The sequence below is a fragment of the Dasypus novemcinctus genome, chromosome 7 (assembly GCF_030445035.2).
Source record: "Dasypus novemcinctus isolate mDasNov1 chromosome 7, mDasNov1.1.hap2, whole genome shotgun sequence".
NCBI lineage: Eukaryota > Metazoa > Chordata > Mammalia > Cingulata > Dasypodidae > Dasypus > Dasypus novemcinctus.
This window is the reverse complement of record NC_080679.1, coordinates 109278962-109306027: the sequence shown is the minus strand read 5'-3', so window position 1 is coordinate 109306027 and position 27066 is coordinate 109278962. Positions and strand designations below refer to the sequence as shown.

Genomic DNA, 27066 nt, shown 5'->3' with positions numbered 1-27066 from the left:
TTATGTATATGTATATATTTCCATCACAACATTGTGAACATAGTATATGAATGTTATTAAAAGGGAGGGTTTCAGATTTTATATATGGTAAGAGAATAATTTTTTTTTTAAATCCATGGAACTACACTACACAAACAATGAACCCTATGTTAAACCATGAGTACAATTTTTAAAATATACTTTCATCAATTGTAACAAATGTTCCACACCAATGTAAGATGTTAGTAGTAGGGTAATATATGGGAATCCTGTATTTTATGCATGATTGACTTGTAAACCCACATCTTCTAAGGAAAAATTTTTAAAAATATTCCTTTTATGCATATTGTCTTTTAATACTTGACATTTTTCTGGAAAATCCCATAAAAAATAAGTGTGGTATAGTTTTACAACCAGATGAAAAGAGGTGTAGCTAAAATTCCAAGTGTATTAATCCTGAAGATACTTTCATTCATATTTGTAAGCTTTATACATCAGAAAGAGTAAACTTTGTAATGGGAAATCCAACAAATATTGGTAAGATCTAGGTGAAGCAGGCATCCTAAAATCTATAAATGTATTAAAATTAAGATTTTATATCTCTAAGGGATACTCTCATTGAATTAAAATTATAAAAAATAAAAATTTAACTAGGAGATTAAATTTATTGCTCCATTTAATGTTTTAAGGATAAATGGCAGCATTAATAATGCTCCTAAAATGATTAGTCATTGTGTGATGATATCAGGGGGTTGTTGCTCTATGAATAAGGCCCTTAGCAACCAGGATAGACATGTGTTTTTTTAATCAATCAAATTCTTGTCATTTACTTTTAAACATACTCCAAAGTATAAATATGAAAAGAAATGTACATAATATACCTTTTAATGGTAATCTGCTTCTAAATGTACTAAATGAGTAATAAAATATATTATTTTAATTGAGTAGGCCAAATAAGTCATCTTTGCATTTTTAGCCGTAAACCTCACAGCAATGGAAACTGCAGTTTAGGAAATTGATAATCCAGAATCGCATGGCTGGGTAACATGCCAAGCCAGAAACCCCACTTAGGCTTCAGTAACCCAGATCTATATCATTTTCTTTATGATATATTGTCTCACCGAAGAGCAATATAACACAATAATATAATAATGTATCATAAGTTATTTTTCCTTAGGTTTAAGTGACCAAGGTAGAAGTAACAAGTGGTGCCCATATACAAAAAAGATTTTAGTGTTGGGAAACATGTTTCTCTCTCTTCCCCAGTATTCTCTATTTATGTAAATTTGCAGTACTTCCATGCAAGAAACTTGGATGAATAGCAGATGAAAATTATTCAAAACAAGCTATCCTGAAATAATATTTAATTGAAATTTTTCTGTGGCAAACAGTAGTGATCTGACAAATCATCATTATATATAAAGCCAAATATAACTGTGCAGGAATCACTTTTAAGGCTAAATAATTTATCAACCTAATAAAACTAAAAGATTCTGACCCTGTCAAATACAAGCAACATTTTGTGAGTGGCAGGCAAAGATTTATTTATTTGCTCCTTAACCTGAAATTGAAAGTAGAGAATTGAATAGAATTAGTACCTTTAGTGCATTTGGGGATTACAAACCAAATATAAAGAAGTCTACAAGTCTATAAAATTAAAGGAAGAAACCTATGAGTTCTTTAAGATAGTAATTTACATAGATGTACTTGAGTCATCTTTAATAAACACAGGTTCTTGATATATATATATATATATATATATATATATATATATATATATATATATATATGGTATTGAGAAATAAGGAGAACTGAAAGTCTGTTGCTGTTTTTCGGGGGATCCCTTGAAAATTAAGGTTCAATGATGGCATAACTGTTGATTTATTTGAGTTCAAAATCTGAAATTTTGAATTTGTGTTGAATTGTATGATATAGTCAAGAAAACTGACTTTTGAGTGTTGATTTGGTGAATTCATCCTTGAAAATATCTCTTAAGGCTATCCCAGATCAAGACAATTTCAAAATTGTCAAAATCAATTTCTCTATTTATAATCGGATTTTCTCTGCGTAAAAATTTGTCATAAAGTGAAATATTCCTTATTCACAAAAAATTTGCAATTACAGAATTTAAGAATATAAAAAGAAAATAAGGACACTTAAAAGAGGTTTGAAGAATCTTAGAAATACTGTCAGAAGTAATCATAGAACAAATACTCCCAATGTCTTTATTAGACACAAATTCATGGAAGGACAAAGTATACATACTGCAAGTTAATTTCCGATTAGTTTTTGACTTTTGGGTAATAGGCAAAACACATCATAATTTATCACTGAGATTTCCAAAGAATTGCATATGCTTACTGGTACCTACAATTTTAAGTATTTAAAAATTCTCCAATTAGAGGGTTATGGGAAGATGGTGATATAGAATGGTCCCAGAATATGCCCCTACACTAAAACAACTATTTAACTTGCAGGAACTGCCTAAATCAACTATTTTGAAAGTCCAGAATCTAGTGCAACACTGGGCAGCAACCAAGGAAGAACTGGAGGAAGAGGCTGGTAAAATGAGGTAAATACTGGTGATTTTCACTCTCCCTGTAGTGACTACCATTTCCCCTTCCCCAACCTCGGGGTAGGCAGCAGTGGGTACTGGAAACTGGGCTCCTAGTACAGCTTGCTGGAGCCAGGGTGGGATATAAAAATGTAGTCATCTAAACTCTGGTATGTACGGTCTATTTAGTTGCTGAGCATTGCTTTTCATCAGCTACTTCAGATCACTGGGGGCCAGCAGGGAGGGTGGCTATTGTTCTAACCTCTCTCAGGCAAAAGCAGCAGAGGAATCTGAAAGACAGGAACCCTTCCTCAAAAGTATGGAAAACACTTATAGGACTGCAAAAATTGGGCAGGTACCAAATTCAAGAAAAGTTAGGGAAGCTTCAAAAGTCAGGGAAGAAGCACTAGGTATCCCTCCTGGCTCTTCTCTCACTTCCTATTCAGTGTCGTGTGGATTCTGCTGGCACTTCTATTGTAGATCACTAACACAGGGTAACCCCTATGTACACGCGCACTTAGATGTCTGTATGCCAGTCTATTAGGTATAAGTATGAAAAACTGACTGGGAAATTTCTCTCTGACTTACCCTCCCATAATTTGTCTTGAAAGTAGAGAAGCAGTTTGCAGACAGCTAAAGCAGTATAAGAACCAATTAAGAAGTCGAAGTGACATGAGGGAAAACACAACCTGCAGTAACAGAGTACTCAGGAAAGTGAAAATGTATTTCAAAAGGGAGGAGAGGGAGTATTCAAACTCCTGTTAACCATAAACGGGTGGCACAAGACCAGGTAAAGAAGAAAACTACATGGCTCCACACAAGCTCAGGTAAGAAATAGAAAAGTGAACCTCACTTTTACCATGGGCTGAAATTCTTGATAAAAGTGCTAAGCTCCAAAGGAAACCATCAGCAAAGAAGAGTCAATTTGAAAAGACTGGGAAAGATGCTTTTTGTTATTGGTTTGTTTGTTTTCATTAATTCCTGGCACTCAAGAAAATATCTCTCATGTTATCTAAGTGGATATAATCTTAAAGAAAGGACAGCTCAGGGACTAAATTCAAAAGTAATACTTAAAAATATTAAAATGCATAGTGTCCAAAAAATTTGACAAGATGAACAAAGATATTGAAATGACGACTTATGGAAAGGAACAAGACAAAAATCCAGAGACAACCCATGAAGTGGCCCAGATTTTGGACATACTGGACACATGCTTTGAAAAAAAAAATATTCCTCAGTTTAAACAAGAAGATAAAAGAAAACACAAAGAAATAACTAAAGATTATAAGGAAAACAATGAATGAACAATATGGAAATCTCTTTGAGATTCTTGATAATTACCAAACAGAAATACTAGAGTTGAAGAACACAACAGAAATGAAAAATTCCATAGAGGGTTTTAATAGCAGATTGGAGCTGGTAGAAGAAATAATCAATGAAATCAAAGACAAGATAATTTAAATGATTCAGGCTGAGGTTTAGAAAGAAAAGAATGAAAAAAGGGGACAAAACCTGAAAGAGCTATGAGACACAATCAAGTGTATTATTATATACATTATCAAGTTCCAGAAGGAGAAGAAAAGGATGGAGGGAATATTCAAAGGAAAAATGGCAGCAAGCAAACTTCCCAAATTTAGTAAAAGACATGAACATGCATGTTGAAAATGTCCAACAAACCCCAAATAACATACACTCAAAGAGAGCCATGTCCAGACACATAGTAATCAAATGAGAAGGAGTTCAATATAGTACAATACAAAAAATCAAATAAATATAAAAACAGGCATTAACAGAAGAATTAAGTGACAAAAAAGGTATAATGTACAAAGGCTAAGTAGTAAAATGGTAAAAAAAAAAAAGTCCTGTATTATCAGTAGTGATTTTAAATGTAAATAGATTAAATTCTCCTGTCAAAAGGCAGAGCTTAGCAGAATGGATAAAAATTTATGACCAACCATATGCTTTCTTCAAAAGACTTACCTTAAATTCGAAGATACAAGTATGTTGAAAGTGAAAGGATGGAAAAAATGTAACATGAAAGTATTAATAAAACTGAGCATAGGTAACTATACCAGTATCAGATAAAATAGACTTTATGTAAAAAATAGTACTAAGGGACAAAAACAGTCATTATTTACAGATAAAGGAATCAATTCAACAGAAGAAATAATTATAAATAAATTAAAAATATATATGCACAGAATGGCAAAGATCCAAAAATATTAAGCAAATATTGACAGATTTGAAAAGAGAAATAGTGCTACATTAATAGTAGGAGACTTCAATATATCACTTTCAATATTTACTAGATAAAATTAAATAATGAAAGAAGATGAAAGAAGACTTGAACAATACTCTAAACCAAAGAAACCTAACAGTCAAAATATAGAAAATGTTACCCAACATCATCAGAACACACATTCTTTCATGCACATGGATCATTCTCCAGGATAGACCATATGTTAGATCACAAAATAAGTCTCAGTAAATTTTAAAAAATATTAAAATCATACACTGTGTCTTCTCTGACCACGTGCAATGAAGCTAGAAATCAATTACAGAAGGAGAAATGAAAAATTCACAAATATGTGGAAATTCAACAATGTATTCTTAAATAACCAATGGTTCAAAGAAGAAATCACAAGGGAAATTAGGAACTATGTTGAGGAAAATGAAAATGCAATATACCAAAACTTATAGGATGCATCAAAGGCAGTGCTGAGGAGGATATTTATAGCTCTAAAAGCTTATATTAAAAAGGAAGAAAATTTTCTAATCAAAGACCTAACCTCACAGCTGGAGAATTCAGAAAATGAAGAGTAAACTAAACCCAAAGCAAGCAGAAGGAAATAAATAGTGAAGACTAGAGCAAAATTAATGAAACAGAAAATCTAAAAAACAAAAACAAAAACAAAGCATAGAAAGAAACAGAAAAAGTCAAAGTTGGTTTCTTGAAAAGAGTGATAAACAATAAACCTGACAAAACTATAGTTAGACTGGTGAAGGAAAAATGAGAGAGGACACAAATGACTAAAATCAGAGAAGGAAAATGTGTCATTAAACCAACCATACAGAAATATAGAAGGATTACAAAAGGATACTATGAACAACTCTATGTCAACAAATTAAATAACATACATGAACTGGACAAAGTCCTAGAAACACATAAGGAATCAAAGAGAAACAGAAGATTCCAACACACAAAAAAACTAGTAGAGAGATTGAATCAGTCATCAAAAACCTCATAAGAAAGAACTGCCCAGAAACAATTAGATTCACAGGTAAATTATACCAAACATTTCAAGAAAAAATAACACCAAATTCTGCTCAAACTCCTACAAAAACTTGAAGAGAAAAGGAGTACTCCCTAACTCATTCTATGAGAACAAATTCACCCTCAAACCAAAGCCTGATAAAGTTACCACAAAAAAACACAAAAATTACAGCCCAATATCCCTATATAGATGCAAAAATCCTCAACATAATACAATACAACATAATACAGACAAACTAAATTCAACAGCACATTAAGGGAATTATACACCATGATCAAATGAGATTTACCCCATATATGCAAGGGTGGTTCAACATAAGAAAACCAATTTTTAATGTAATACATGGCATTAACTGAACAAAGGAAAAAAATTGCATGATAATCTCAATTGACAAAGAAAACGCATGTGACAGAATCCAACACCCCTTCTAGATAAAAACACTACACTACAAGGAATAGAAGGAATCTTCCTTAACATGACATAACACATATCAATAACCCACTGCTGGGAAGCAGATTTGGCCCAATGGATAGGGCGTCCGCCTACCACATGGGACGTCCAAGGTTCAAACCCAGGGCCTCCTGATCTGTGTGGTGAGCTGGCTCACACACAGTGCTGATGTGCACAAAGAGTGCTGTGCCACGCAGGGCTGTCCCCTGTGTAGGGGAGACCCATGCGCAAGGAGTGCGCCCCATAAGGAAACCTGCCCAGTGTGAAAAAAGTGCAGCCTGTTCATGAATGGCGCCACACACATGGAGAGTTGATGCGGCAAGATGACACAACAAAAAGACACAGATTCCAGGTGCCGCTGACAAATATAGAAGAGGACACAGAAGAACACATAGCAAATGGACACAGAGAACAGACAACTGGGGTGGGGGGGTCGGGAAGGGGAGAGAAATAAATAAAAAATTTAAAAATCTAAAAAAAAACAAAACCACTGCTAATATCATACTAAAAGATGAAAGAGTATAATCTTCTCCTCTAAGATCAGGAACAAGATAGGATGCTCACTGTCAGAGGAATTGAGCAAGACAAAGAAATAAAAGAAATCCCAATTGTAAAGGAAGAAGTAAAACTTTCCCTATTTGCATATAACATGATCTTATATATAGAAAATCCTGGGGGGAAACAACAACAACAAAGCTACCAGAACTAATAAATGAATTCAGCCAACTGGTGGGTTATAAGATCAACATGCAAAAATCATTAGTGTTTTTAAACACTAGTAATGAACAATCTGAAGAAGAAATTTAGGGAAAAAAATCCTTTTATAACAGCAATAAAAAGAATCAAATATCTAGGAATAAATCCGACCAAGACTTTTACTCAGAAAATGACAAAATATTGCTAAAAGAAATCAAAGAAGATATAAATAGGTGGAAGTACATTGCATTCTCATAGATGGAAAGACTAAATATTGTTAAAATGGCAATTCTATCCAAAGCAATTTACAAAATGCATCCCAATTAAAATTCCAGTAACTTTCTGTGCAGAAATGTAAAGTCATTCATCAAAAAAATATGGAAGAATAAGTGGCCCTGAATAACCAAAATCATCTTGAAAAAGAAGAACATAGTTGCAGGATTAATACTTACTTAACTTAAAAGTTATTATAAAGCCACAGTATTTAAAACAGCATGGTACTGGAACAAGAACAGAAATATAGACCAATGAAATCAAACTAAAAGTTTAGAAATCAACCAACACATTTACAGCCCTCTGATTTTTGACAACAGTTCCAAGTTCATTCAATTGGGAAAGAATAGTCTTTTCAATGAATGGTGCTGGGAAAGCTGGATTTCCATATGCAAAAGAAGGATGATATACCCCTACCTCACACCATATGTTAAAATAAACTCTAAATGGATGAAAGGCATAAATATAAGAACAAGAACTTTAAAACTCCTAGAAACATGGGAGAGTATTTTCATTGTGACATATCATTTCCTAGTCTATACACTCAAAACAGGAGCAAACAAAGAAAAAAAAATACATCAATGGGACCTCATCAAAATTAAAAACTTTTATCCATCAAAGAACTTTATCCTGAAAGTAAAAACACATGCTACAGAATGGGAGAAAATATTTGGAAACCATATATCTGATAAGGGTTTAATAGCAAGATTATATAAAGAAATCCTACAACTCAACAACAAAACTACACACTTAACAAATGTGTAAAAGACTTTGAATAGCCATTTCTTCAAAGAAGATATGCAAATGGCCATACGTCACATGAAAAGATGTTCAACATCATGAGCCATTTGGGAACTACAAATCACTACTGCAATGAGATACTATTTGACATCCACTAGAATTGCTATTATTTTAAAAAGTGGGGAAGTGAATATAGCTCAGTGGTTGAGCACCCACTTCCTATGTATATATGAGGTCCTGGGTTCAATCCCTGGTACCTCATTAAAAAAAAAAAAAGCATATTATGGAGCAGATGGGGCTCAAGCAGTGGAGCACCTGCTTCCCAAATGAGAGGCCCAGATTCAGTTCCCAGTGCCTCGTTAGGGACAAACAGCAAGAAAACAAATGAAGAAAGCCAACTCAGGCGAGTCAAAGTGGCTCAGTGGTTGAGTGCTGGCTTCCCACATATGAGGTCCTGGGTTCAATCCCCAGCCCCAGCACTTCAAAGAAAAAATAATGGAAAATTATAAGTGTTCGAGAGGATGTAGAGAAATGTGAATGTTCATTCTTTGTTGGTTGTAATGTAAAGTGGTGTAGCTGTTGTGGAAGACAGGCAATTGCTCAGAAAGTTAAGTATAGAATTATCATATGACCTAAAATTACACTTCTAGGTATATACCCCAAAGTATTGAAAGCAGGGAATCAAACAGATATTTGCAACTAAATATGCAGTGGCATTGTGGATAAAATTTGAAAGCAACTCAAGTTTTCATCAATCAATCAATATATATGTATATACATACAATGAAATATTATTTAGTTATAAAAAAGTAATGAATTTCTGATGCATGCAACAACACAGACGAACCCTGAAGACATCATGGTTGATGAAATAACCCAGACACCAAAGGAGAAATATTATATGATCTTACTGGTATGAAATACTTAGAATAAGCAAATTCATAGAGTGAGAGAATATAAGATAGCTTAATAGTGGTCATAGTGGGGGAAAGGGGATGGGGAGCTGTGACAATTTGAAGCTTTTGTAAATCCCAGGGGAAAAAATCATGTTACTGGAGTTAATCCATTCCTGTGTACTGGGACCCTTTGATTGGATTGAGTTCAGGTGGGGACCTTTGACTGAAGTTTTTCAGTGAGGCTTGACCCAGGGTGGGGATGGCTTGGCTCGCTTGCTGAAGTCCAGTACAAAGGGGAAAATCATACACAAAGGAAAAGGGCTGCTATTTTCACCCTGCCATGTAAGAGAGGGCACCAGGATGGTTGACAGCTGAGCTCTGGGAGAAACTGAGCCTGGAGGAGAAGGCAGAGTCCTGTACATTTTGTTTAACCACATGACAAGACTCAGGATCTGCCAGCAGTTGACTTTTGATGAGAGAGTATCTCTGATGATACCTTGATTTGGACATTTTCACAGCCTCAGAACTGTAAAATTTTACCCTAATAAATTCCCATTTTAAAAGCCAACCCATTTCTGGTATTTTTGCACGGGCAGTCTTGAGCAAAGTAAGACAAGAGTTAATACTTATATTGTATATAATTTCTATTTGGGTTGATGGAAAGTATGGTAATGGCTGGTGGTGATGGTAACTTATGAATATAATAAAAAACACTGAATTATATATTTAAATATGGTTAAAAGGAAAATTTTTATATTTGTATATATGTCATTAAAATAAACATTTTTTTAAAACCGTAGGAATATCAACACAAACAGGAAATTCTAATATAAATCATGACCTGTAGTTAATAGCACAATTATAATAATGTTCTTTTACCAGTTTTAACAAATGTACCATAGTAAGGCAAGCTGTTTGTTAATCATAGAGAGGGTATATTGGAACTTTATTTTCTGCATGGTTTTTCTGTAAACATACAACATCTCTAAGAATAGTAATAATAATAATAATTTAAAAAATTTTTCAGATGCATTGTACCCCATCAGGGTATCCTTGTATGTCCCATAAGTCTGTACGGTAGCATTCTCTTCCCATCAAAACTTGGTTCAGACTGTTTTTTAATAGCATATATAAAACATTGGATTAAATCAAGCATTATATCATTTGGGCCCTAGCCCATTCTAGGACTGTTCATGATATTTCAAAATCTGGAGAGATAATAATGGATAAGTATATTTAATAAAAAGTAGGAGAATCAGTTAGGAACATCTCCTAAAACTAATACTGAGCTTGGTCATGTAATGGAATTAAACCCTATGTTTCATCCAATTCCTTTGCTTTCCCTAAGAGATCATGGTTTAAATACTTTATCAGATATTCTAAAGAAAACTGGAGATTATAAAATATGTCCATGGTATCAAAAAATGAAGATGATGTAATTCTCTTATGTTGGCAGTTGCCTTGATGAAAAGAGAATCAATAATGCCTCTGTGTCCTTTGTTTGAATGGGGTTCAACAGTGAGTTACCGTTTCTACAAAAAGCAAGAAAACAAATTTCTTAAAAGTTTCACTAGAGTCACTTAAAATTCAACCTAATTAAATACCCTGTAGGACAACATGTCAATATTTCCATCTTCAGGGCACAAATAAAATGTTAGTATGAAAGTTTGAATATGTGTCATAAATGCATAAATTTACATCCTTTATATCCTATAAAGCATAAAATATAACCTTCTCTATTCCTGTGAAGGCTTCTGTACCTTTCCTTTTTCTTCATATATGTCTAGTTTTTTTTTTTACTTATATAATAAACTTTATTTTTAGAGAAGTTTTAGATTACAGAAAAGTTAAATCAAATATATAAGGAAATCTCACATTACCCACCCCTCCCCATCCCAAATTTTCCCTTGTTATAACATCTTACATTATTGTGAATACATATTGAAGCATTGGTACTAACCAAGAAGTACAGTTTGCATTATGTTTTATACTTTGCACTGTAAGTTTATAGATTTTGACAAAATGTACAATGCTCTGTATCCATTATTGCAATATCATGCACAACAATTGCAGTGCCCTAAAAATGCCCTGTGTTCCTCCTATTATTCCATCCCCCTCCCCTCAGAACTTCTGGTAGCCTCTATCTTTACATCAATGTTACAAGTTCTTCCATTAATACACTAATAACTCTACTTTGGTTCGTGTTTGCATCCCCCCCTTATATTTGTTCATGTCTCCATCTTGAGGATTTGAGGAGGAGGATGCTTGCTCTACTTCAGACTGAGATGGAAGGAACTATTTTGCTTGCAGCTGGAAATACTGTTTTGGGGGGATGGAAGTTGTCCATTATCATCATCATTTTGTTATTTGTCCTGGGCAAGCCCAATGAACTGGAGAGTAGTTTTTGCCTGCAACTCTGCAGAGATTCAGGACTCAACTTGTATGTGAACAGACAGAAAATTTAAGTCTCTGGGAAATATGTTTAATGGGTATAGTGCTGATTATAAGTTACAAAAAAAGGGGTAGAAGAATCTTGTATAGGGAATTTATAAATGCATCTAACGCTGTTGTATTAGGGAAATAGATTATCATATATTCCAAAATAAGGACTATAGGCAGGGTGAAGATTTCATGGGGTTATGTGGCTTGTCTATAGTGTCCAGACATCTCTATAGCTCTCAGGAGCACCCGTTTGAGGCTTTGTTTACTGTGGCAGTTAGTGAGCTATGTCTGAGATGTTTGTAAACATAAGCATAAGCATAAGCATAAGCCCCAAAGTGAGCTTCCAACTCACTTTGAAATCTCTTAGCTGTAAAAACTCTCTTGTGTTTAATGTTTCCCTCTTTTGGCCAAAGACTTTTTCTAAATTCATCGCTGGTTGATGCTTGGTATTAAACCCTTGGTGCCAGGTAGGCTTATCCCTGGGATTCCCCATGTTGGGGGGAAGGTAGTTTATTTCCTGAATTTGGTTCAGAGAGAGTACACATTTGAGTAACAAGGAGGTTTTCAGGAGGTAACTCTTAGGCATTAGTTATTATTAGGCTAAGATTCAACTTTACAAGAATAAGGATCATAAGTACAAGCATTAATATCAATGGGTTGGCATATTGGTCTATTTTATTTTACTAGACATTGCCTATATACTCCAGAGATTCTTGTCATTCTATTTTAAAACACGCTAGGACTCCCCCAGGATGGGAGTTCAATATTTTGTAGGGTTATGTTGGCTATTGTGTGGTTTCCACCCACTGAGAGAACACCCTATAACAACATGAACATATTCATATTCCAGAGAGGCATGCCCCAGGTGCACTTCTCCCCACACATCCCCCTACCTCTCACACCCTATGCCAGTGACCCTTCCTTTTCATAGGATGTTTCAATTTCATAGAAATTGAAAGCACACTTACACAACTGTATTTTCAACCACAGTCCTTGGCCTCTCCAGGGTTCATCTGCTCATGCTTCGGTTGTAAAATTTATGGAACCATAAATTTCCTGCTACAAGATCTCGTTGATGCTTTACTACACTATCTTCTAGGAGCTCTATGGTGTTGGTTCTTACATTTAGGTCTTTGATTCATTTTGAGTTAATTTTTGTAAAAGACATGAGTGAGTGATCCTCTTTCATTATTTTGGATATGGATATCCAGTTCTCCCAGCACCATTTGTTGAAGAGACTACTCTCTCTGAGTTGAGTGGGCTTGATGGCCTTGTCAAATATAAGTTGGTCATATATCTATATCTTTACTCTAATTCAGTTCCACTGGACAGTATGTCTATTCTTCTGTCAATACCATGAAGATTTTACTACTGTGAGTTTGTAGTGTGATTTAAAGTCAGGTAGCGTGATTCCTCCAATTTAATTTTCTTTTTCAAGGTATTTTTTACTATTTGGAGCCCCTTACCCTTCCAAAAATTTTTGACAATGGATCTTTCTATTTCTGTGAAAAATACCTTTGGAACTTTTATTGGGATTGCATAGAACCTGTAAATCAATATCAGTAGGATAGACATCTTAATGATATTTAGTCTTCTAATCTATGAACATGGAATATACTTCCATTTATTTAGGTTTTCATTGATTTCTTTTAGCAATGTTGTGTAGTTTTCTGTGTACAAGTCCTTTACACCCGTAGATAAATTTATTCTTGGATATTTGATTATTTTAGTTGCTATTGTAAATAGATTTTCTTGATTTCCTCCTCTGATTGCTCATTATTAGTGTCAGAATTACTACTGATTTTTTGCATGTTGATATATCCTGATATTTCACTGAACTTGTTTATCACTTCAAGAAGCTTTGTTTGCAGATTTTTTGGGACTTTCTATATATAAGATCATGTCAACTGCAAATAGTAACATTTTACTTCTTTTCCAATTTGGATGTCTTTTATTGCTTTTTCTTGCCTAAGTCCTTGACCAAGTACTTATAATACAATGGTAAATAAGAGTGGTGCAATAGGCATCCTTGTCTTGTTCCAGATCTTAAAAGGGAAGTCTTTATCCTTTCACCATTGATATGACGTTAGCTGTGGATTTTCCATATATGTCCTTTATCAGGTTGAGGAAGTTTCCTTCTATTCTTATCTTTTGAAGTGTGTTTATCAAGAAAGAATGCTGTATTTTGTCAAATGCCTTTTCTATTCCTATAGAAGTTTCTTTTCCTTCAATCTGTCAATGTAGTGTATTACATTGATTGATTTTCTTATATTGAACCATCCTTGCATACTGGGGATAAAACCCAATTGATCATGGTGTGTAAACTAAGCATTTATATCTAGCTTTCTTAAAATTTCAGAATGTATTAAATGCTGATACCAAATCAGGTTTCAAATCCTGATTGTGTTAATATTGCTTAGAGACTCTTGTTGTATAAGAAAAAACTCAAGTATACACTAAGCTGCTAAAAGGAAGAGTCTAGAAATGACATACCCTTGAATACTACTTTTCAAATAGTTTTTTCCATCAGTTTGGTGATTAATTCTCAAATTTATTCTTTCATTGCCCTCAAATATTCATTCAAAAGTAATCATTATTTCATCAGGTACCTATTTTGTGATAGGTGCTAATGATATGAAATTGAATTGGACATAGTGAAACTTATGAAGCTCACCATTTAATGAGAGAAGCAAATGGACAACTAGATTTACCCTGAGAAATGTACTAACAGAAGTACAAGTGTCTGCAAGTAATTAGAGTCTTCAACACTGAAAATGACGTTTTGATTCCTATATACAACTTCCAGAAATAGAAATTTCTTTTGAGCCAAAATAAAGATATAGGGCATTTGTAATGTTCTCTTTTCCTGTTCTATAGGCCTCTAATGTATCATATTCTTAAATTTTTCATTAGATTCATTCTAATTAATATTTTTACAATATCGACTAACTGTATAGAACAAATACCATATCTGGACATGCTCTTATAAGCCCACATTGGAGAAGTAAAATCTTCACAAACAAAAATTGCTTTGACATCTGTAATCCATACCACTTTATGCTTATCAAAATATATTATAGTTAGTTCCTTATTTTATTCAAGTATTTAAATTAATGAATTATATACATAAACAAGAGGGCTATTAATTTGTAATTTATATGTTCAACTGCAATTTACTTGAATGCAGTCCATTTTTTATTCATTTTTTCATCTTCAATGTATAATATTTGATGTTTCCCTGCAATCTATGAATTTTCTAAATACTTAAAACTATTGGTACATCTAGATTTATAGAACACATTAGCTGATTTAGAATGCTCAAAGTATACAGAAGGTTCTAATTATTTCATGTCATCCAACCTATCTTAAGAAACACACTCTGCACATTCCACATTGAAACCACTAAGGTAGTTTCTACAGACACCTAAGGAAAAATATTTCAAATTTAACCCATTTATATTGGTTGGCTCACTTAAGAAATTGGGGAAAGATTATACATTGTGTAACTCTCCTTAATTTCTGTTTGACATGGATTTAATGGTCTGGGTCAGGGGTTCCTCTGGCAATGTGTTTGACCATTCTAGCCTCTCTTTCTTCTCTAACAGTCACAAGGCTGCAATGATATGCCAGAGCATTTTGATCTCTTCTAGTACTTCTCTTCTTGTTGGTTAAGTGGGGTATGATCCAAGATCATGTTCAAAGGTTAGAAATGGGAATGCATTATATAGTAAAACAGGTCAATAAAAGTCTAACTAGCTTTGAAAGAAGTGTTTCTGCAGTAGAGTTTTTTGGCAGCAGGGAATCTCAATGAAAAAGACTAGGGCACTTTGTTTTAATCTGTCATTATACTTTGTTTATACTCCTTTCAGAGAAGAGTAGAGAAAGGTGGCTATGATCTGGGGCATGACTATGGTATTCCTGTGTTACTTGAAGCTCATAGTATTTTAATATTGTACACAAGCAACCTGAATCCACCATTATTCCTATTTCAACTCAAATTTTAATTCCATTTCTCTTTTATATGAGGTGCAAAATTTACTCTAAAAAGGTGTTAAACTATGCTACACTCATGCTATCTCAACCAGATAGTAAACTGTTATACAAGTCTTTTTGAAGATTGTTGAGCAGATTCTAAAAGTATATATATATATATATATATATATATATATATATATATATATATATATATATATAATTGGAAAGCAGATGTGGCTCAACAGATAGAGCATCTGCCTACCATATAGGAGGTCCAAGAGTTCAATACCCAGGGCCTCCTGGCTTATGTGATGAGCTGGCCCATGTAAATGCTGCTGAGTGCAAGGAGTGCCAGCCCACACAGGGATGCCCCCATGTAAGGGTGCCCCCCATGCAAAGAGTGGCCCCTGCGCAAGGAGAGCCAACCTGCATAGAACTGCAGCCTGCCTAGGAGTGGTGCCACACACATGGAGAGCCAATGCAGCAAGATGATGAAACAAAAAGAGATACAGATCCCCAGTTCTGCCTGATGAGAATACAAGTGGACACAGAAGAGCACACAGTGAATGGACACAAAGAGCAGACAGCAGGGCATGGGAGAGAAATAAGTAAATAAATCTTTAAAATAAATAAAATAAAATAAAAGTATATACATAATCAGACTATGTGAAAGTTTGCACTTGTAGAACACCTAGATCTCATGTCAGTTGAATCTTTACCACAGAAAGAAACATTTTTCCGCAAGTTATTTATAGTCACAGAAATACAAAGCTAAATTAGAGAGGCAAGTTGAATCCTGGTGCCTAAAAGGAAAAACAAATCATAGAATATTTGTGCTTGAGATCTTAGAGATCGCATGCCTTGAGAGGTTAAACATTTTCGGTACTATACTGTGATTTCCTATACATCTTTTGGTTTGTTTTAACTAGAAAATGATTTTTTTATTACAAAGTACATTATTGCTGTATTTGTCAGCCAAAGGGGTACTGTGTTAAGTACCAGAACTTGGTTGGCTTTTATAAATGGTATTTATTTGGGGTAGAAGCTTACAGTTATCAGGCCCTAAAGAGTCCAACTCAAGATACTACAAAAGGTACCTTCTCCCCCAAAGTCTGTTGCCATGTGTTGACGCAAGATGGTGGGCAGTGTCTGAGAGGGTTCAGCCTTCACCTTCATCTTAAGGCTCCATGGTTCCAGCTTCTTCTGGTCTCAGTTGTAGGCTGGCATAATGCTTGTCTCTCTTCCCAGGGTTCATTTCTTACCAGACTCAGTTGCTCTGGTTTCTTCACAAGGTCAGCTGTAGACTATCAGGCTCATCTCTTCCCAGAGTGGTATCTGTGGAGCACACTTTCTTTCTGCCTATCTGCTTCTGTGTGTCTACTTCCCTGTGAATGTCTGTTTTATCTTCCCAAGGAGGTTGGGACTCAACATTGAGTCATACTCTAATGACATGGTTGAATCAAAGCCCTTATCTTAACATAATTTAATCCAAAATCTCAGCTGAATTGAATACAATCAAAGGGAATCACATCCAGAGAAACAGGCCAGTTTATAAACATAGTATCTCTTTTGGAATTGATAAATAATATCAAGCTGCCAAAATTACATTTCATTTTTTTGTGTGCCTAGAAAATGATGCCCTAACAACAACAATGAATGTTAATGGGGACAGGGAAAAACTGGTTTTTCAAGGTTAATAAAACTTATACATGCTTTCTATTTTGCAGTTGACTACATTTAAAAAGAACTCTAGACTCCATTGTTCAAAAACAGGTTTCAAAACTACTATTCAAGGCACATTTATTATATTGGATTTAGTTAATTTACTCTATATGGCTCACCTTTTCCCTTGGCAATATCACCTGACATGTTTTAACTTCAAACAGAATGTTAAAACACTATACTGTATTCCAATGATATGAATTTTTGACACCTAAATGTCTATATAGTATCACCTGAAAATCAATGTTCATATAATTTTACATAGATTGTTCATTTTTAAGATCTTTTGTCCCTGAACCCAAGTCACTAAATATGTGGATAAAGTGTGAGGAAGGTATCACTTAGAAGATATTTCTAAGAAGTGATAAAGATTTCCTGCAAATCAGCTTAACATTTAAATAAGGGTGTCTATTCTTCACTGGGAACCCTGAAAAATATTTATCAATGTGACTAAATCAATATTTAAAAATCGCTTTTAAAAGATGTGGGAGTATAGATAAATATTTAGAATAAAATTACATGTGTCAAAGATTTCTTGCTTGGGTGTTAAAAAATAAGAAATCAAAAATATTTTTTGAAATCTCCTGCTGAGTCAGTGCTAAATTGGTGGTTGCAGTGGAAAACATAAGAAGCATCTAGTAAAAAGAGATGACAGGATTTGGTGACAGATGGAAATAGGTGATGAATGGGTATGGAAAATCCAAAGTTTCAATCTTGTCAGGACAAAAGAAGCATGATACTCCTCCCACCGCCCACCTCCAGCCCCCACAGTCACCATATTTAGGAAAAGAAATCAGTAGATGAGAAGGAGGAGAAAATGTTAAATTTTGACGACAGTAGAATATTCAAATACATAATTTCTAAAGGCAGTTTGAAATATAAATAAAGGGCTGAAGATGAGATTTTGGATGTATGTACACTGACTAAAATTAAAATTATGAGGATAGATAAGCTGAGCAAGAGACAGAATGACATATAATGCCTTAAATGAGGATAGTGCTAGCTCACTACATTGTTCAGAGAAGAAATACTGATGGGGTCAGTGAGAAACAGAAAAATTAGGACCAGAAAAGAACTCTAAGAGTGGATAGTCAACAGAGAAAAATGCCAAGGAGAAAGCAAGTGATGTGATACCTGGATTTGGCTAAAGATAATTCATAATTTTCTGAAAAATATTAGAAGATGAAAACCTATTTCAGTAGTTGGATGAGGAAACTGTGAGTATAGGTTACTATTTCAAGAGGTTGAGAAGTAAAAGTAGGGAGAGAAAAATAAAACATTGGATTTTGTTTATTCAAACATGAGGGATCTGAGCCCATTTGAAAGCAAAAGGTAAAGTCTTCATCAAGGGGAAGAAGTTAAAGATGATGGAAAGGAAGAGAAAAGTCTCTGCAGGAGATGTCTGAGGAGAGGACTTGCCACTGAGTTCAAAACAAAAGCAGGGAAGTAGTTAAAGAACGGAAACTTTTTCTGAGGTTACTCTCATTTATTTCAAAACATTCACAGCATGGATTAACACATTTCTTTTTCCCATACCACCACATCACCATTCTGTCACAATTCCCCACCAAATTCATTTAATTGCTTTACCACAGGTTGAACAGCTTTTCTCTTATCTCCTTCACTGCTGACAAATTTAGCAACTCCAGGACTCATACTGATGATCATGTGAGCCTCCCAACTCATAGTTCCTCATCTCTGTTCCAGATACCTATATCTCTCTTTTGTTTCTGCCTTACATAAGGAAAGCAACAAACTAATGCTAATTATCACCTGAGAATATTCTATTTTCAATTTCACCAATTCTGAAATCACCTTTTCTTATATAGTTGTCTTGGTTATTCACATCTGCTGAAATTTGACTCTACTTCTACCATGGCATCTCTCCCTATTCCATCATTAGCTTTTAGACCTTACTTCCTGACTGGAAACTCATGCCCATTACAACTGCCAACTTTGAGTTTGCTGCCTCCTACTCACTTTGGACTCATTCTTTCCTCTTTTTTCTTTTTTCTATGCCTAGGTTATTGAGCATTATTGCTCAATGTCATATAAAGATCTTGATTGGATTCTTGAAGTCCATCCTATTGACCTCATGCTACTTGGAAATCGTTTTATTCATAATTGTGGAACTTCACCACAATAGTTGAGCAAAATTTATCTATTCAATTAAAGTTGTCAGCTCTATTTGTATCAATTACCACCTGGCTTTCTTCAATTTCAATCATTTTTAAATATGCTTTATTTTCATATTCCAACTTTTCTTTTGCTTCAAATCCTCAGAAGAAAGGAAGAGAACTAACACTTACTTAAATTAATACAATAATCTGAAAGGATATAGGCATTTGAGACCCAGCTATTTCAATAAATATCAAAGGTGGTAAGGTTCAAGATTCCAAACTGTAGTGGACACTGCTGGTGCTCCACCCAGATGCCGTCAAGTCCTGTATACCATGTCTGTGCACCGAGCACCTATCCTTTGTGCCCTTTGCCTCTAAAGCTCTCACAGGCAATTTTCTTCAGCGGACTATCATTGGACCATTAGAGTCTATTCTCCACAAGTGTTGAAATTCACTTAATAATTTGTCTTCTCGGGGTGGCACTTATCTGATGACTGACTGGGTGAGAGTTTAAATGTCAAGCTCTCTTGCTTAGAGGCATAATTTACACTCCAGGCTTCCTAAGAAATCCGTCTGAGACCTGGATCATGCTCAAAATAAGCCTATGCTTGGTTTTCCTCCTTTCCTTTCCTACTTCTCTGCCTCCTTTACTTAAATTCTCATCTCAGAATGTTTCTGGGTTACCTGACATATGGCACAAATTTTGTCTGCCTGCATTCCTTCTCCTATTCTTCCTTCACCACCTACAGCTTCTTCCTTGCCAAGATTCTGCCTATATACCCTAGAATTTGTCTTTTCTTTACCTACATTATTTTCATCCTCTTTCTTTCCACCAATTTTGTCCCCTCTGCTTATGAATATGTGCAGTATACTCTGAGAAATACATTCCTTTTTTTTTTAAGATTTATTTATTTATTTATTTCCCCTTCTCCCACTCCCCCCCCCCACCCCGGTTGTCTGTTCTTTGTGTCTATTTGCTGTGTCTTCTTTGTTTCTGTTGGTGTTGGCAGCACGGGAATCTGTATTTCTTTTTGTTGCATCATCTTGTGTCAGCTCTCCGTGTGTGCAGCACCACTCCCAGGCAGGCTGTACTTTCTTTCGCACTGGGCGGCTCTCCTTATGGGGCGCACTCCTTGCGCATGGGGCTCCCCTATTCAGGGGACACCCCTGCGTGGCAGGGCACTCCTTGTGCACATCAGCACTGTGCATGGGCCAGCTCCACAGGGGCCTCCCATGTGGTAGACAGACGCCCTAACCACTGGGCTAAGTCAGCCGCCGAAATACATTCTTTATACCCTGCTATCTTCCCAGATTACTTGTTTTTCCTCTCAAAAAAAAAAAAAAAAGAAAAGAAAACTCACCAATTAGCAACATAACCCTGAATAACCAATTGCATGTTCTGTTTCTGCTTTAATCTCTCCTGACCTCTTTACTCTCTTCTTCGTAAAACCCTTAACCTCTAAGATACAGCAATTCTCTGAGGACTCCAAATGGAGTCCAAATGGCTGTCTTGGTCTCTCACTCTCTTTCTTTTGTCTTATTGATAATTTTGTTTATATTTTTCTTTCTTTCTTTAGTCTCTAATTCCTCTTTTTTTTTTTCTTTTTTCCTCTCACAATCACCTGCACGTAAACATTCTCCATTTTTGTATTTAGAGTTCTTTTTTCTGTACTTTTTCTTTAGTAATCTCATCCACTATCCTGGTTTATCATAGTCTGAACTCTACTAAATAGGTAGGAAGTACCTTTATATTTATTCAACTACTGACTACATCAATGCTCTACTGAATATCCCTTCTACACATTTTGTGATCTCAAGAAGGTTCGATAATGCTCCAGTCAACTTCAGTTAAAAGAATAGCTTCATATTGTGAACTAAGATTCACTTTCAGGCATAAAAAGTCTAGATCTTTCAAACTTCAATTATAAATCTCATAACCAATTTGAATTCTCTTTCCTCTTTCCAACTATGGCCTCACTCCTCCTGGCCTTAGGTCTTGCACAGAGAAAGGGACACAAATAGTTCTTTCATTGCTTTTGTCTCTTTATTTCAGTCTCCCCCTTACATAATTGCCTCTAGCTTTCTCTATTACTTGGCTTGAGGACAAGGGAAGAACCCTGCTCCCTCTCCTCCATGGAACACCCCTAGTATGATAAAATACCATCCCTAAGAAGTCCCTACTTTACAGAATGCTACTACTGCAGTAAACTCTCATCACACTGCTGATTCTGCTAATATAGGTTGTTGGCAGTCAAGGGAAAGGGCAGAGGAGCATAGGTCCAGAATCAGTTCAGATACCACGGCAAATTGGAGAAGATGTCACCATGACAATTTCTATAGAATGTGGGGAAAACTAGTGCCTATTCTATGGCCCTACCTTACTTTCCAGCCATTTCACCTATCCTTCCCTACATAAGCTTCATGTACTTACACTCCAGTCAATTGCTTTCCTTTGCTTATGCTTTGCTACTACCCTTTCTTGGATTAGACTATCTGGCCTGCATTGAATTTATCCCCACTCTATCTCAGAAACCTCTTTCTCCTTCAAATCTCCTCCATAAATCCTCTATTAATCAATACCATCACAACTACCCTCATTTTCACCACCTATTCCAATCATATGCTATCTCTTTTTTCTTTAAATTTAATGAAGTTTTATAGTGGTCTTATGGAAATTATTTCAATATGAGATTGGATATGAGGTTTAAATTTGAGTTAGATCAATATTTTTATGTCTGAAAATAAGTCAATTTACAATATGAGATTATTCTAGTTGAAAGTTTAAATAGAAACTCGTGACCGAAGACAATGTCTTATTCATTCCATCATACTTTATAGTGCCTACACAGCCTTTCACATAGGAAGTGCACTATTTTGTCAAGATATACTGAATTGAATGGCTGAGAAGGAGCTGAAGGGATGCTGGCATGTCCTGGTTCATAATGCCTAACACTCAATAAGTGTTCACTGAATAAACTGACAAAAGTAGAGTAATTTACGATTCCTTTGTCTGATGTTTACAATCGTTCTAGAGAGTAGTAGGTATAGTCATGTGCTAAGATGTCTGTGATGAGATAAGGGATTCTCAAGGAAACAAAGGTTTGGAATAACAACTTGAGGATGTATACTAGATTTCAATAAGAAATTAAAAAGAAAAATATGGATTGCAAGAGGAACTGTTAAATTGAACTGCATGAATCTGTAACAGGTCAGACCCAAGAGTTCTCTACCATAAACATGAAGTGTTGGGGCTTATTACAAATATAAAGGGAACAATTCTTTATTGGAAATGTATTAAAAACCCATTTCTTATGTAAATATAGTATTATACAACATTTAATATGTATTTGTTAGATATAAATACATTGGAATAATTCTTTAGAGTGAAGTAATTAATCAGATTTTTTTCTGATTAATGAGGTTGTAGTGATATATTGTTTGATCATGAGTTATAAATTTTTTTAAAAAAGATTTTGAAAACAGCAACACATGGAAAGAGGACATTTTCATTTCCAAGTTTACTGGTGTGATATGGGCTCACTCACATGAGTCATATGTTTTATCTTGGAATTTAAAAATTATGTTACATACAGAGTCTGAATATTTAGTTTCATGAGACTATAGGCATGAAGTGCTAAATAAGTAGACACACAAGGGAAGTCAGACCTGCTTCAAGACTTTGTTATAGGAGGTGGGCAAGATGGTGGTTGAGTGAGTGCACCTGATAGTCTCTCCTGCAAAGAAGCGGCTGGGCAGCGTTAGAAATTCTTCAGGACCAGGCTGTTTCGGGATTTTGCAGGGCAAGAGGTGTCTGGACATCGATTTCGTGGGAAGGCAACAGAGAAAAATCGTGTTAAAGATAAAACTGAGCCTCTCTTACACGGAGTTAGGGGCTACGCGTGGGGCGCTCCCCCCTGGGGCGGGCGAAATTGTGGCACCAGCACCGCGGCAGCAATTCATGGAATTGCTCTGCGGTACTGGGGAATTCATAAGCCCTGAGTGGGCTATTAATGGGCTAACAGGGCAGGAGGCCTTCGCAAACTGATTTGGTGAGACAGACGGGAGTTATTTGCAAGGCAGGGAATTTTTGATTTCTGACATGAATAATAGCCCTTCTGGCTAGAGCCCCGCCCCCAAGGCCAGCTGCTGATCTGCAGTGGCCTTAAATCACTCGCAGTAAAGAGATGTCACCAGGAGGCTATTTCAGGGGATTGCAGGGTGGGAGGCGGCTGGAAGCCGATTAGGGGAATCTTTTGCGAGGCATGAGATTTTTGGTTTCGGGCACTGATACAGCGCTTCCGGCTAGAACCCTGCCCCCTAGGCCTGGCTGCAGATCTGCAGCGTCCTTAATTTGGCTGCAATATAGAGGCGCCCCCAACTGGCTGTTTCGGGGGCTTGCAGGGTGGGAGGTGTCCTGAAGTTGAATTGGTGATACAGCCACAAAAGAGACCCTAGTGAACGGGGGAATTGCGGGTTTCGGACACATAGGTCAGAGTTTGCGGATATGACCTCTCCCATAGGGCTGGCACCCAGCTGCTGGGATCCCTGAAGGCTGTGTTGCACTGCAGTGCTCCCAGGCTCCCTGTTAACCGGATTAGAGGTTGCCAGGTCTGTGTCCCCTAAAACCTGGTGGCCCATACCCCAGAGACTCACACCTCTTGAGTCTGCAATATCACAGACTTTCCATCCCTTAATCCACCAGGCCCTGAGGCCCATCTGAGGTCCTTGATTGTCCTAGCCCTCAACGTTTGCATTTTATTTTTATTTTTATTTTAATTTTTTATTTTCTACTGTCTTGGTTGCTAATATTGCATTATTTCCTAGTCTTTTCTCCCATTGTATCACCCAAGGTCTTTTTTTTTCATTTATTTAGGGTTTTTTTGTTCTTGCTGTTGTTGGTGTTCTATATCTTCTTTTCTTTTCCTTACTTGTTCCCCTCCCTTTTCTTTACCCACCCCCTCTTTGTCTTTCTTTCTTTCTTCTCTCTCTCTTTTTTTTTCTCTCTTTTCTCTTGTCCCTCATTTTCTTCTTATTATATCTTAATTATACAATAGGTGCTGCTGGGAACACCTCACATTTGCTGGGTTTCCTCATCCTCCATTGCCTCATTTCTCTGTGAATTGATTTTGGCTACCTACACTATCCCCTTTCCCCCACATCTTGATATCCTCCATCATCTACTGTCTCTCCTATATTCCACCTCCCTTTCTTTGATTCCCAAATTGTCTAACTCTTAATTTCTAATACCTTTGTTTTGTTTTCTGTCTTTTATCCACTCTTGAAACTATCGCCGTTCTTTTCTCTTTCCCTCTCTCATGAAAACACTAGCTTTCTAATTCATACCATATTCCTCCCATATTCAGTCGACTACCTCATTATAGGTACTCTACTTACTGCTATAACTCTACATAACTTACATGAATCTAATATCCATCCTCCCAAATCTCATATTGTTGCTCTGTTAACATTTATTACCAATACTACTTTACACATTTTCCTTTCTTACACAATTGCCTTTCCCTGGCCCTAATACATTCCTTCAAAGTGAATTCAGCCAGCAATAAGAAATTAGAATAAGAAGAACAAAGTGACAAAGAGAAGATATAACACTTATGCAAAAACAACAGCTAATTAATCCCCAAGACTAGACAAAGAAGTTAAGGAACTGATTAAACCCATCAAGATAATGACCAGACAGCAACAAAAATCTACAAACCAAACCAGTAATCTGGAAAACATGCCTGAATCCAATGAACAAACTAAAAACCAGGAAGGGGAGCAGAACTTCACACAATTAATTAAAGATCACAGAACATACATCACAGACAAATTTAATGAAGTAAAGGAAGAGGTTAAAAATATGAAGACAACACTTGGAGGGGAAATTGCAGACATACGCAAAAAGATAACAGATATGATGGGAACACCACAGTTCAAGAAATCAAAAATACACTCACAGCAAATAGCAGCAGATTAGAAGAGGCAGAGCAGAGAATTAGCGATGTAGAAGACAGTACATCGGAAATCAAACAGATAGTAGAATTGATCGATAAAAAGATAGAAAAAATCCAGCTAGGACGTAGGGACCTGAATGACAATGCAAAACACACAAACATACATATTATAGGCATCCCAGAAGAAGAAGAGAAGGGAAAGGGGTCAGAAGGAGTGTTGTAGGAAATAATGGCTGAAAACTTCCCAAATCTATTGAAAGAGACAGATGTACATATCCAAGAAGCACAATGCACCCCAAATATCATAAACCCCAACAGGCCCACCGCAAGACAAATACTTGTCAAATTATCCAATGCTTAAGACAAAGAGAAAATTCTAAAAGCAGAAAGAGAAAAGAAAACCATCACAAATAAGGGAAGCTCCATAAGATTAAATGCTGATTTCTCATCTGAAACCATGGAGGCAAGAAGGCAGTGGTATGATATAGTCAAGGTACTAAAAGAAAAAAATTTCCAACCAAGAATACTCTATCGAGCTAAACTAGCATTCAAAATTGATGGAGAGTTCAAAATATTTACAGATAAACAAAAATTGAAAGAGTATGCCAACAAGAAACCTCCCCTTCAAGAAATTCTAAAGGGAGTTCTGCAGGAAGAAAGGAAAAAACAGGACAGACAGAGTTGGAGGAGAGTGTAAGAGCAACAAAAAAGACAAAAAGAGAAGAAAAGCAAACAAACAAACAAAATATGATAAACACAAGTCCAATCAAAATATGGCTAACATAAATAATTCCTTGAAAGTAATAACACTGAATGTCAATGGATTAAACTCATCTATCAAAAGATTCAGACTGGGACATTGGATAATGAAATATGACCCATCTATATGCTGTCTACAAGAGACACATCTTAGACCCAGAGATTCATGGAGGTTGAAAGTGAATGGTTGGAAAACAATCTTACAAGCAAACAATAACCAAAAAAAGGCAGTAGTAGCTATATTAATATCAGACAAAATAGACTTTAAATGTGAAACAATTGTGAGAGACAAAGAAGGATACTACATATTAGTGAAAGGGACAGTCTCTCAAGAAGAACAAACAATCATAAATATTTATGCTCCTAACAAGGGCACCTCTAAATACGTGAGGCAAATGCTGGAAAAACTAAGTGAAAGAATAGATGCATCTACAATTATAGTGGGGAATTTTAATACACCACAATCAACTCTGGACAGAACATCTCAAAAGAGAATCACTAAAGAAACAAAATATTTGAACAGTATATTAGAGGAGCTGGATCTAATAGACATATACAGGTCATTATACCCAAACACAGCAGGATATACATTTTCCTCAAGTGCACATGGATCATTCTTCAAGACAGACCATATGCTAGGCCACAAAGAAAGGCTTAATGAATTCAGAAAGATCAAAATCATACAAAATAATATCTCTGACCACAGTGGAGTGAAGCTGGAAATCTGCAAGGGCCAGAGGCCCAGATTTCACACCATATATGGAAATTAAACAGCACACTCTTAGAAAAACAGTGGGTCAAATAGGAAATCTCAAAAGAAATCAATGACTACCTTGAAACAAATGATAATGATAACACAACATACCTAAATTTATGGGATGCAGCAAAAGCAGTACTGAGAGGGAAATTTATAGCCATAAATTCATACATCAAAAAAGAAGAAAGAGCAAAAATTGAAGAACTAACTGCACATTTGGAGGAATTAGGAAAAAAGTAATCCCATGGGAAGAAGAAGGAAAGAAATAACAAAGATAAGAGCAGAACTAAATGAAATAGAAAATAAGAAAGCACTTGAAAAGATAAACAAGACCAAGAGCTGGTTTTTTGAGAAGACCAATAAAATTGACAAACCTTTAGTGAGACTAACAAAGAAAAAAAGAGAGAAGATGCAAATACACAAAATAAGAAATGAGAAAGGAGATATCACCACTGACCCCACAGAAATAAAGA

General features: G+C 35.6%; 1 protein-coding gene across 1 annotated transcript in view; it reads right to left on the bottom strand.

Annotated features, from left to right (window-relative positions):
- The window catches only part of LRP1B (LDL receptor related protein 1B), a 2023931-nt gene that overhangs the window by 488792 nt on the left and 1508073 nt on the right, over positions 1-27066 (bottom strand). The gene's annotated exons all lie outside the window — the stretch shown is intronic.